Source organism: Rhipicephalus sanguineus, chromosome 1, assembly GCF_013339695.2.
Source record: "Rhipicephalus sanguineus isolate Rsan-2018 chromosome 1, BIME_Rsan_1.4, whole genome shotgun sequence".
Classification (NCBI taxonomy): Eukaryota; Metazoa; Arthropoda; class Arachnida; order Ixodida; family Ixodidae; genus Rhipicephalus; species Rhipicephalus sanguineus.
In genome coordinates, this window is record NC_051176.1 from 148,958,322 (window position 1) to 148,972,080 (window position 13,759).

Here is a 13,759-nt window from a genome sequence, read left to right on the forward strand (position 1 = left end):
TATAGGAGTATAATCTGGAAGGCGTAAAGAGTATGACCAGGATAATGATTGAGAGAAGATACCCACACCTGCTCTCTTATTCATGGATGCATCTGTTGCAATTACATTATTAATTCCTAATTGTAAGAGGTGATGTTCTAATATGCCAATTAACCCCCGTATTCAGAAACACTCCTTGACTTGAACTTTACTTGCCACCGCCTCAAGGAAGCGCGTTTGAAATGCGTTGTGCTGCCTTGGCACCGCCTAAAGGCAGCGCGTTCGAAACGCGTTGAAGGCGGTGGCAAGTCAAGTTCAAGTCAAGGAGCGTTTCTGAATACGGGGGTAAGTACATGGAGGGCAAGAATTTGGCATTTGTTGGAAATACGTCATCGAATTCTATTTTTACACTGGACGTGGGTTTATCTGATAGAATGATTTCTGATATATTAACATTTAAGGGATCTAGTAGTGTTTGAACAAACAAAACCTGAGGTTTATTGAGAGGGAACCAGTGCTCATTGAAAAAAGCACTCAATTCAGCAAAAAAATACGAACTGCAACCATCTTAGAGTGGGCTCATATAATTTTAAATATGTTTTAACTGTCAAAATACGGAATCTGCAAGCAAGAATGGGTATCAGCGTCTAGATACAAAACGCTATTAGCTGTAAATTTTGGAACACCAAGACAACTCCGAAGAGCTTCTCGCTCTAAAAGAAAAGATTAATGTTGTATGCTGGCCCACCAGAAAATAGCATGGAACCAAATTAAAGAATCGGGCGAATGTACATACGGTAAATCATGATCAGGGTATCTATGCGTAGCCCGGAACGGAGCCGGCCAAGTTTACTTATCATTCCAACAGCGCGTGTAGCCTTAGCTTTAACATGTTCAATGTGACTACGCCAGCTCAGTTTTTCATCGCATATTACTCCCAGGTATTTAATACAGTCAACTTGGGGAATTCTTTCTTGTTGGTACTGAAGAGAAATATTAACTGGGACATTTAAAAGAAAAACAACAGACACTTTTGATGACATTTAGTTTCATTCGAATATCTTCAAACCAGGAGTCTAACGCTGCTAAATATGATTGTAAATGTTGAATGGAGTGTATGTATATCGTAATCAGACACGAAAAACGCAGTGTCGTCTGCGTATACATAAACTTGTACCTTATCACACAGTGGAATTGAACTTAACGAAATATTAAATAAAACAGGCGAGAGAACAGAGCCCTGGGGACACCTCTCGTTTGACTATACTTAGACGTAGAGACGCCTCGTTAGGAGCAATAAAACTTTCTATCTTCTAAGAATTCATAAATCCAATTTGTAATATATTGCGGAAAATTTAATTCGTTTAGGGCATTGAGGAGAATGATACGTTCAACACTATCATATGTCTTGGCTAAATCTAGGGTTACCAAAGCCGAATATTGCCGTCTGTGCCGGGCAAGCTTTATACGAGCCTCTAAATCGACATGCGCACACTATATCGAGCAACCGGGTCTAAATCCAATCTGGCCCGAGCTGAGTATTGCATTATCTGTTATAAACTTCATAATTCTTACATATCTTTCTATTAATTTAACGACATATGATGTTAGAGCCTCTTGGCCTGTCTTGTTTGGTTGGTTGATCATTAGGCCTATCTTCCTCGTTTTTTTTGTAGTCCCATTCTTCATCTTTTATTGCGATAGTAATTAGGCGGATTTTTGCCGTCGCCATCATGTCCCGTATATGTATTTATATTTATATAAAAAATGTACAAAGAAAAATCAATCAGAAGAAAAATTCCAGAGCACCCGACTGTACACGCTCAAGCTCCTCCGAGATCGTGACCCCAAGAGAAGAACCAGTAGCGCCAATAGCGCGCAAGCGCTCGTGGAGGGGCCGCTGGCGTCCTCCTCGCTCTCTCTTTTTTCTCTCTCGCGTGCGCTGCGGCGCGAGGAAATCATAATACGCGACCCGGTAGGCATGTCGCCTGCAAAAACGGAGCGCATCTTCACCGCATAGCTGTGGTTGCTAGCCAGACATATGCGCAACTCTGCTACCTGAAGGTAGCATATACAGTAACTCTAGGTTTGCGTACGCGTCGACGACCGCCTATTGGCCGCGAGATCGAGCGGAGTCGCCGCCTGGCGGCAACTGGCTGAAGTGCGCCTAGTGTCGATTGCTCCCTGCGTCGTCTGCTAGCCACGTCGTGTTGCACGTTCTCAAAGGTGGTTTGTTCTGTTATGTTAGGGCGAGTTAACTGCTCGTACGTATACCTAACATGGTGTACAGAAGCAAATGGGCTTGCTCGGCTGCATGCGCATTATAATAAGATCAGTGTGTGCGACTTTCGAGAGGGCTGTGTATTGGTGTCGTATACCCTTCGTTCGCCAGAATCATTTCAGTGTTGGTGCCGCTTTCTGATTCAAGCACATCCTAAAGTGCGCTTGGCATAGTCCCAAACATGAGGAGCATTAAACAGTGTGTGAAGGCACCGTTTTAGCGACTCGTTGGTAGAAACGAGGATCTAGGCCATGCACCTTCGTGTTGTTGTTAGGTGTATAACTGTGGCACTGTAGTTCATCGGTTATGCGATGAGCTTTAGTTGTGGTTAAGATGTCCTTTTATTGTACGGTCGTGATCCCGCTACAGCGAAATATTTCTATCAAGTGAGGTCTGGCACTTCGGTACTCAAACAGTCCCCTAAAAAAACAGACAAAGGAATGACACTGCAGTGATAAAACGGAGTTGCCGCGCGCAATTTTAACTTGGGACGAAATTTATGCGGAACCACCCGTGTGCTTAGATTTAGATACGCTTTGAAGAACCCAAATGTTCCAAATCAATCCCGACGGCGTGCCTTACATTTCTTTCGTATAATTTCACGCAAAACCTCATCCTTTCTTTTACATTATCTTGAGCGTTTGTGTGGAGTTGTTATAAAAAGGTGGAAGGCAGCGGACATTAGTTTGAAAAAAAAAAAGAAAAGGCACTCATTCAATAAAATAACCGGACCTTTGTTGCATCACTGTCGTGCACGTAATCAATCGATGAAAGCTAAACTGTGCTAAAATCTTACCTGTTTTTATTCTGTTACTGGAGCAAGAACAAGTGCGTACGCGGTGAACGTCTCCGTGATGCTAAAGCGCTGTCCATCACGAATCTTTCCTGACTAAACTTATCAACTGTCCTACATTTTATGGAGAACTGAACAGTAGAAAAAAATGCGTATGGGTATTCGCGCGAACAGAGCTAGTGAACTCATTGCACAGGAATATGGGCTGGTATACAAATGAACAAGAAGTAAACACTTCAGTAGTTCAGGGGTGCTACAGCAGTGCGTAGTACACAGAACACAAGCTATATAAACACGTACAGAGAAAACAACCAAAAACGTCATATAGTGCGTAAGCGCACTCATCCAGGGCGAGCATCCCTTTCATCAGCAGATTGCGCTTCTCTTACTAGTAATGGTAACGTCAATCTTTGTGAATCGATTCAACAATGAAGAGCGCATATATAGTACCAGTAAGCTGCAATCAACGCATTTTATTCTCCGACAATCGGCTCAAACCGCTCACAACGAAGCGCCACTAACGCGGCGACGTGATGCCACCTATAGGTCGATATCACACTGGCGCGGCGACGGTGTTGCCACCTGTAGCCCGATCTCGCGGCGAATAATGCCTAGAGGGGAATCTGGCGCTGGTTTCTATGCGGGCTTAATTAAAGGGGTACTGACACAAAATTTCGCGGCCGAGATAGCCTGCTGGATCGATTCCCGTGTACGTGCGTGTGCCATCTGCAAAATATCGACAGCGAATAAAGCTTGGAAGGTATTTTATATGAATTTTGAAGTTCGCGAGCGCGATCCAGCATTATAGGCCACACCTGATGCATTGACACCCTCGGAGGTAACCCGAGGTGACCCCCCTAGTTCCCCTACGTAACTGTTGCAGCCGGTACAAGTTATGATGACGTCGCAGCCGCCATTTCTCTTTTGACGCGCTGCCCGACGAATCGCTCCTCGCCAGCGGCTCAAACCTGAAGTGATTCGCCACGTCAAAAATTCCTTCCATCCCCACCGCAAGAAAATCGTCGCCATCAGACGACGATGAGCCCGACGACGAGACCGCGCGGAAATGTGTCACTGTTCTGTGTGCTCACGTGACCGAGCGTTTCACTCTCTAGGTGGTGATAGTTGCACCCGGCGACTTGTCGTTTTTGGAGTTCTGTCAACCCGAAACTGAGGCTGTGTCGGTAATGAGGAGCTTGTAATTAATTATCTGTCGCGCGCTGCAGCAAACGATGTGCCGTGTTATGACTAACAGGCCCCCAGCAACACATTGCAGAAAAAAAAAAGAAAACGCGGGGCGAAAATTTTTGTCGCGCGCGCGTTTCCTCCTTGATTCTCCTCGCCCGCCGCCGGCGCGCACTGCGCACGGCACCATTTTTCGCCGACGCTCCCGCGGGCGCGCCGCAGAAATAAATGGAGGCGCGTGATGTCGGGCCACTTTCGCGCCCCGGCGCTGTAGAAAACTTTGAAAATGGTGATAACAAGACCGAGAACACTGAAATGAATGTTTATTAAAATATTGGTTTCTTCCGAAAGCCGTGTAAATGGGGCATGCCAATTTAAAAGGAGCTTTATGCGGCATTCCATCATGCAGACGTTTTTTTCTGCCACATGATAACATACGTTACATTTGCATTTGATATAGTTTAGCTTGCGTCATGTCCGCCTGTGTCTGGATTTCTTTCTCTTTCCTGTGCGCGCATGCACAACACAGCTACTTACAGCGTCGCATCTCGACTTCGTGGATAATACCTTGTCTATCCACAGAAGCGTAGCCAGAACTTTTTTTTTTTTTTTGAGGGGGGGGGGGGGGGGTTCAACCATCCTTTTGCGCGTGTATATAAGCACATGCAAAATCGAAAAATGTATATATGTACGTGCGCGTGTATATATGCACATGCAAAATCGAAAAATTTCGGGGGGGTTCAACCCCCCCCCCCCCCTGGCTACGCCCCTGTCCATTCATGTGTTATCTTGACGTGAAAGTAGACTTTCGGGGTGGTCTCCAAACTGAACATTACGCTTGCGCAATGTCTACGATTAGCGTTGTACACGTTGCTCTAAAACAGGAACGAAAGCTCCCAATCATGGAACGGGTTCCCGTTACGAGTTCCTTTAGCGTGAAAGAACTCGTTCCAGTTACATTTCGAAAATTGTTACGTCAACGTTACATTTGATTTTTTAATCAAAATATAGTGCCGGATGATCCTGAGGCGAAATAAAGAGAGCAATTTAAAGCTAACATTGAGCTATATATGTTTTACGAAGTTGACATCGCCGACAGTAGGGTATATGTAGATAAAATGAATCTAAAGAAACGCTCCTAGACGAATTTTTAGACGCCACCGGCCATGTTACGGACATGTCTGAATGCAACTTTCGTGCTCGTCTATTACAAGTGCAACACATGGGGCACTTTCCGTGCCGTCAGTGCTCAAATGCACCGTCAGAATATTGCGCTTCCCACACATGCACCAATATAAATAAGTTTCTTGCACAGGAAACCACATCGAAAAGAACAATACATAGGCGTTTAATGAGTGTTGATTCAATATCGCAGTGTGAGTAGAAAATAATGTCCAGGATACACATGCGCAACTTAGTAAAGTCCCTTGTTCGCACTCAGCAAGAGCTGAATCTGTTGGTATCCGACTGAGGAACCTGTTTTCTCGTCAGCATTTCGTTGGCAATGTTGAAGAGCCGTTCCATCAAGTGCTTGAGGGTACTGCCGTGTTGTACACAAATAGGGACAAGTCAACCGCGGTCGTAGGGGCGAGGGCATGCGGGCGCAACAAGTATGTAGCGCTGGATGCAGGCCTGTAGCCAGGAATTTTTTTCGGGGTCCCACCACTTGCTGAAAGCATTGACTATTTGAGAAAACACGCCTATTTTCATGATTTATTTTCGATAAAACACCATGTGTCATGAAAATTTCGGGGGGGGGGGGGGCTGCCCCCCCCCCCCTGGCTACGGTCCTGGCTGGATGTACGCATATCGCTTATTGCATGACAGACGTTATCGGTGCGGCGGCTGTCGAACTGATCTATAATAAAAGTTATCGGCCGATAGCCGCGGAGATAACTTGTATGTTGAAGGGATACCTGCCCAAACGAAACTATCGAAGACACGGACAGGCGCCACCGCAGCACCTGCGTCCACTGCGTTTCGGTCCTCCTCCCCGCTGTCCACGCAACCGGGTGTCAAAAGACAAATGTGTCGATAGCTGCCGGAGGCATGCACGAGATACTAAAGGGACGATCGAGCCAGCCGCTAAAGACAACGCAACGAGAGAAACATTCCGAGGAACTGGGCTGAAGCTTCATAGTCGGCAGCGCTCGAACATAAAACCAATAAAACGTCTGAAGAGTACCCTGCACGCGGCAAGGCGCTCACTAGTGCCAAGGGGTAGAACCAAAGTGTAACTTCGTCACCGTTACGTTGGTGCCGAAGACCATTCAGGCGCAGTGGGAGGCCACCAGCATAGTCCTGCCTAAACTGCTCCGATCAGCACTTACGAATACTTGCGTGTCGTTATGCAACTCAGATTAGCATGCTGGAAGGCGTGGGTTTTACGTCGCCGAAATCCAGAACTCCCGAGGTACATTCTTGCGCCTCACGCGGTCGACCGTCCACCCTAGCTGTTCTGCATGATGTGCTGTGTGCGGCCAGAATCAGAGTGCTATATCAGAAGGATATTTTATTTTCATGCTCGCACAACTCGTTGGTTGATACGTAACCAAAAAGAGCGTGGCGACCACTGCGCACAGACCTACGCAGCCTCCGTCTCGTCACTGATTAGCCCGGCGTGACACAGCTACCTGCCGCAACACGCTTCCGATAAAAGACAACGCCTCTGGTTTCGCCGTCGGCGCCGCCCTGATGCAACGCGTGGACAACACCTGGCACCCCTTGGCATTCTTTTCTAGGAAACTCTCAGCTCGGAAGGTGAGCCCTTCAATGGCCAGTTCCACCGCCGAAACCACGACCGCTGCCCGTTCGAGTTCGCCAGCTTACTACAGAGAACTTCTGGCGATATACGAAGCAGTGCAGCACTTTCGCCACGTTCTCGAAGCGCAGCACTGCACCATCTATACCGACCACAAACCTCTAACGTACGCCTTCTCTCAACGTCGCGACAAACTCCCGCCTGTTCAGCAGAACCAACTCTCGTTCATTGCACAGTTCACCACCGACATCCAACACATCAGCGGGAAAGACAACATGGTCGCCGACGCGCTTTCACGTGTGGCCACCACCATCAGCTCGGTGCAAATAACAGCAGACATCCTCGCCGAGACTCAGACTACGGACGCCGAGCTGCAGGAACTTCTCAAGGGCACGTCCTCACTTCAGCTAAAAGAAGTACCCATTCCAGGGTCGGCAAGAACTATCTGCTGCGACATGTCGACAGGACGAAGCAGGCCCTACGTGCCCCTGTGCCATCGCCGTGGTCTTTTCAACCAGCTCCACAACCTCAGCCATCCCGGCATACGTGCCTCTACACGCCTCGTGGCTGACCGCTGTCTGGCCCTCCATGCAGCGGGATTGTCGCACGTGGGCGCGCTCCTGCATTCACTGCCAACGTGCAAAAATCACCAGGCACGTCACGTCCCCACTCGGAACATTCGCTCAGCCCTCAGGTCGGTTCGAGCACGTCCACCTCGACATCATAGGACCATTTCCCCCGGCAGGACCCTACCGCTACTGCCTCACCACCATCGACCGCTACACTCGATGGCCCGAGGCATGGCCTCTCGAGGGAATCACCGCGGAAGACGTCGCCTCGGCCTTCTTCTCCGGCTGGATTGCCCGTTTCGGCGCTCCCCGCCGCGTAACCGCCGACCAAGGGCGACAGTTTGAGTCTCACCTATTCAGGCTCCTGGGATTGACCATCGGGTTTGAACACTTGAGGACCGCGAGCTACCATCCCTGCGCCAACGGAATGATCGAGCGTTTTCACAGACAGTTCAAAGCCGCCATTATGTGCCACCCGGACTCAACCTGGCTCGAGGCCATCCCAGCTGTCATCCTCGGTCTTCGCGCCACCTTCAAGCCGGACATCCATGCTACGCCAGCAGAGCTCGTCTACGGGGAACCACTCCGTCTGCCAGGTGAATTTCTCGCAGCTCTGCCATCCAGCACTACGACGTCAGACCCCACCGACTTCGTCGCCCGGCTCCGACGCACCATCGCTGCCTTACGCCCGTCCCCTGCAGCCCACCATAGCAAGCCCACACCTTTTGTGTTCAAAGAGCTAGCATCGTGCACGCATGCTTTCCTCCGCGACGACACCGTCCGCCGGCCTTTCCAGCCACCTATCTAGTCTTCCCTATCGGACCCTATCTAGTCGTCCATCGCGACGACAAGAACTTCACCTTGCGCTTGAACGGGAACGACGTCCGCCTCTCGATTGACCGACTCAAGCCCGCATACATCGCGGCGAACGAACCTGGCAGCGCCACTCTTTCAACTGGCGTCCTTCCACAGCCACCGACGTCGCAGCCCGCTCCTTTCACGACACGCTCTGGACGTCTGGTACGCCTCCCAGATTTCTACAGACCCTGAGGGCTCTGCACTCCGCGGGGGGGGGGGGGGGGGTGATGTGGCGACCACTGCGCACAGACCTACGCAGGCTCCGTCTCGTCACTGATTAGCCCGGCGTGACACAGCTACCTGCCGCAACACGCTTCCGATAAAAGACAGCGCCACGCAGTTTCACCGGAGGCTTACGTCACCACTGCTGGCTATATAACCCAAGCTACCAAGCTTGCTTTCATGTTTGTTTCTATAACCTTCCGAAGCGCAGCATCGGCATGCTTGCCCTGCTGCTGCTATTACGTTAATAAACATCGTTTTGTTTTATGTTGGGATCCGCCCTTCACCGACCCCGCATCCCACGAGAGCATCGTATCATATTCAGCACCAGAATCATTGTTAGTGCATAACTATGTTATGAAGTAGTAATGTTTCGAAAAAGACAATGTCAAGAAAATAGAAAAGTGGTAATGGTATATCACTGCACAAATATACACTGTTTTACACATGACACAAAAGTTTCACTGCGACAAAAGGTGGACGGAAGATGATATCTCGCACTATCAGCTTCTTCTTTACAAACAGCGGCTCTATTTTCTCGGAAGTGACCCTGCAGGAGAGGTAGCACGTTTTCTTTTGAGCCGAACCACTTTTAGATGCGAAGCAGCTTATTAAGGGGTATTCAGACGGGGGAGAAATGCTCGGGGGAGGCGAGGGGATTGCGGATCACGTGACCGCGACGTCACGGATTAGCGAGTGGGCGTGACCCCCCGCACCTCCTCAAGGGAGACGGGGACCTTTTCCCCGAAAGGACAAACGATCCCCCGGCGGTGGGGGATGTAACGAAATTTCGGGCTCTTGTTTGGCCACATTGTTGCACTTGCTCCTGCAGAGAGCGGCAGTTGGTGTCCAGTCTGCAGCTGGGGTCATCTGCAGCTCGTCGTCAGCAGCTCGTCAAACGGGTGGTACAAGCCACCAGGGTAGTCTAGTAACACTGGTCTCCTCCTCCGTTCGCCTCGTCCGTGTGAGTACGGGACATTTGTGGAGACTTCTCCTCGTGAGCTGACGTCACTAGGCTCCGCCTTTATCCCCTGAGAATTTTTCCCCGTCTGAATACCCCTTTATGAACGAGGCCTGTCCCCCCAGCGTGACTAAAGCCCAAGTACAGCTTTCTCTTGATCTACGCCGCTTCCTCCTCTCCACGCCTCTGATAGCCCGGCTGCGGTCACGTGGTAGCGCGCGCTCTTTTTCTCGGTATTTTGTTTCCTTCGCCTCTCGGCGCCATGTTGAACGCTCCAACGTGCCATGTGCTGTGTGTGTGCACGTGTGCGTCTCGCTCGTTTTGTCGCGATGCCAGGTTGCTGTGCGTTTGGCTGCCATGACCGTGACACCCAAGGGAAAAAGTTTTCTGTCATTCCTCGCGGAAAAGAGAATGCAGGTCGTCGCAAAGTCTGGCTCCACAGAATAGGTAGAGCAAAATTCGAGCCGAGATCGGCGCGGCTTTGTGAGGTATGTGCTCGTGCGTTTTAACTCTTGACAGGCGTCTTGCTTTGCCGTGTGACATATGGGGTGTATTACTTACTTAATGTCACGCGAAATTTTGAGTAATTTGTCATGCACCAAAACAATCACTTGCTCGAGCAAGTGACTGTCTTGAACACCAGATGGTCGAAATTTCCAAAGCCCTCAACTACGGCGTGCCTTATAATCACATCGCGGTTTTGGCACGTAACACCTCACATATTATTAAAGGGGTACTGACACAAAAATTTTGGCCTCGCGTTTTTTTGCTGCAATGTGTTGCTGCGGGCCTGTTAGTAATAACACGGCACATCGTTTGCTGCAGCGTGCGACAGATAATTAATTACAGGCTCCTCATTACCGGCCAGTGTCAGTTTCGGTTTCGAAAACGACAAGCCTCCGGGTGCAACTATCACCACCTAGCGGCTGCAGCGCTCGATCACGTCAGCACACAGAAGTGTGACGCACTTCCGCGCTGTTCGCGTCGTCTCCTCGCATTCGCACGCTTGCCGCACGTGCTGCGCGATGTCGTCGCCATCATCGTCCTCGTTGTCGTCGTCCTCCTCATCGTCGTCTGTTGGCGACGATTATTTGAGACACCAATAGCGCAGCGGCGAGCGCGTCAAAACAGAAATGGCGGCTACGACGTCATCATAACTTGTTGTACCGGCTACAACAGTTACGTAGGGGAAGTAGGGGGTCACCTCGGGTCACCTTTGAGGGTGTCAATGCAACAGGTGCGGCCTATAATGCTGGATCGCGCACGCGAACTTCAAAATTCATATAAAATACCTTCCAAGCTTTATTCGCTGTCGATATTTTGAAGATGGTACACGCACGTACACGGAAATCGAACCAGCAGGCTATCTCGGCCGCGAAATTTTGTGTCAGTACCCCTTTAACTCTGAAAGAACGAGTGTCGTGCACTGCAACACTAGGTTGTGTTCCACACATTCGACTAACCTTTCACTGCCATGTGCAGATGGAAGGGCGAAGACAGAGCCAACGTCGGAATGAAAGTGCGATAGCAAAAAAAAAAAAAAAAAGCCTAGCGCGCAGAATTTATCGAAAGCCGTGCATTTACGTGCAACTCATCCATCATATTTTCTAATTTGGCGAACCACTACTGGGTGACAGTCAGAACTTTCTGCAAATTCGGAACATGAGCAGGGCTTTAGTTCAGCGGACCGCGGCTCATCAGCCGGCGTGTCATCATGAATTATCGCGTCGCACATTTAGCGCATAAGTTTCAAAACGCTACAAATAGCGTATATCACCTGTGCTGTACTTTTGCAAAATGCCTCACATTGCATAAAAGTACGGTAATAAAAACATGTTTCAGAAGGGTATGCTCAGCCGCTGAAGATGTTCGTTTGAAATTCGACACTTCAATAGAATGAGTGGGTTAATGTCGTTGATTTTAGCATACTGGTCTTAAATCTTCATTTATCAGTTTAATAACTACATTTATTGTCAGTTAACATACAAGCGTCATGCATACGACAATGGGTGCAAGCTGCTCCGCACTGGCCAAACGTCCCAGAATGGCGTACGGCGAGCGCACGTCATTGGGCAGGCAAAGGAGATAATAATGATACATATGTGGTTTTACGAGTCAAAACACAGATATGATTAAGAGGCACACCGTAGTGTAGGGCTCCGCAAATTTTGACCATCTGGTGTTCTTTAACGTGCACTGACATCGCACAGTACGCAGGGCCTCTAGCATTCGGATCAGCAGGCGAGCGCCGAAACCGCTACATCACCGGGGCGGGCAGGCCAAGGAGAAGTAACATATGTGAAATGTTATGAAGTTTTGATCGAGCACCTTCATGGGAATTACAGGCATTGCTGCAGTTATATATGATAGGGATAGTTTATACGCACGGGAATCATTCCTTCCCAAACGACGTGGCTTGACATCACAGCTGCCATGCAAATATTTCTTACCGATGCAATAAAAAAGCGCGTCGTGTTTACAGAATTTTATGTCAACCTTTTTTAAGTAAACCAGTTACCGATATCCGCGCCATATACACAGGGCAACGCTACGCTCCGAAAAGAACCGTAAACGATGTGCAATTTGCTACAAATTGTACATGGCTTGCAGCAGCTCTTATGGTGCGCACACCCACACCAACTGAAAAAATGAACGCAGAAATAAAGACAATCATTACACAGAGCCGTATACGAGACAGGGCACGCGGCGACGGCTGGACTAGAAAGGCTGTGGCTAAAGTGGCAGCGCCAGCGCGCAACCGTCCCGAAAGCTTCACGCGTCCACCTGGCGCGTTCAAGGGGGCGCCGTCGTCGCACGCGAAAGACGCGCAGGAGAGGAGGCGGTGGAGGGGAGAGCAGATGGCGGTACTTTAGGCGTGACCAGTGCCCCGCGTGCCACTAGACGTATGGAAGAAAGAAGAGAACGAAGTTCTTGCACGAGCGGAGAGCTCGTGCATGGTGTGAAGAAAGGAATGTTTGCCTGACATATGGACGTGCGATAGAGCGCTCGCTCCACTGCGGTGATGGTGGTGGAAAACATTTATTCAGCTATATACAGTGAGAGGTGTAGACGGGGTGAGCCGGATGGGCCCGCCCTTCACAAACACTAGGAGGGATCCCTAGTCCGGTATCCCTGTAGCTGCCGCGGCGGCCCGGGCTCTAGCCACCCATGCCTGTTGGGCTTGGAGGTCGGAGCAGCCGAGCAGGACAGCTTCCCAGTCCTCTCGGGTGGGGTGGGAGTGGGGTGGGTCGCGTGCTCAGTATAAATCATGCAAGGTACCTACTACGCCATAAATCATGCAAGGTATACCCACTACGCCATATAAATCATGCAAGGTACCCTTAGATGCTAAGCAGCTTATGAACGAGGCCCGTCTCCCCGGCGTCGCGTCGACGTAGCCAGTGCCCCAGCCAATCCGGAGCGGCGTGCCCTCGCCAAGCCGAAGCGAAACGGGCGCGTTGACATCGCATTCTCAAACTTCAAGCTGCAACCTTTGCAGCAAGAGCCATTAACTATACACTTTACGGACCACAAGGCCGTTATACTCAAGGGAAAACGTTCCCCTGAGCTTAAAGTCATATACGACGAGTAACAACATCAGGGGAACCTCGAATAGAAGGACCATGAACAGTGATGAAGAAAATAAAACATTTACAAAAATCTAAGTCGACTCATGGCTGCTTCGCATACTACTCAGGGTTCCCTTTACGGGGAGATGGCAGGATTTTTTTGTGTCGCACACTGCTTGTTTTAAATGCGAAGCATTTCTTAGCGAACCTCAGGCACTTTGGGCGTTTCTATCTACATATCTATCTATCTATCTATCTAGCCGCCTACGTCTGGGCGCTCTCCTGGTCGTCTCCATAACTTGTAATACACCAAAATTGACATAGCAGGGAATCAGTGTATGGCGAACACGATTCACTGGTCATGACATGAATAACGCAAAATACCTGTCGCGTACGTCATGAAATCCTTTCTCTCAGTCACGTGTGGCACATACCCGCTTACCAGAGTTCATGTTATGCGGGTGCCACAGGTGATACAAAGTCTCAACCAACACAGTAACCGCGAACACACACATTGACACGCAAGGAAAGTGATAACAATAATAATTGTTGGGGTTTTATGTCTCAAAACCACGATGTGA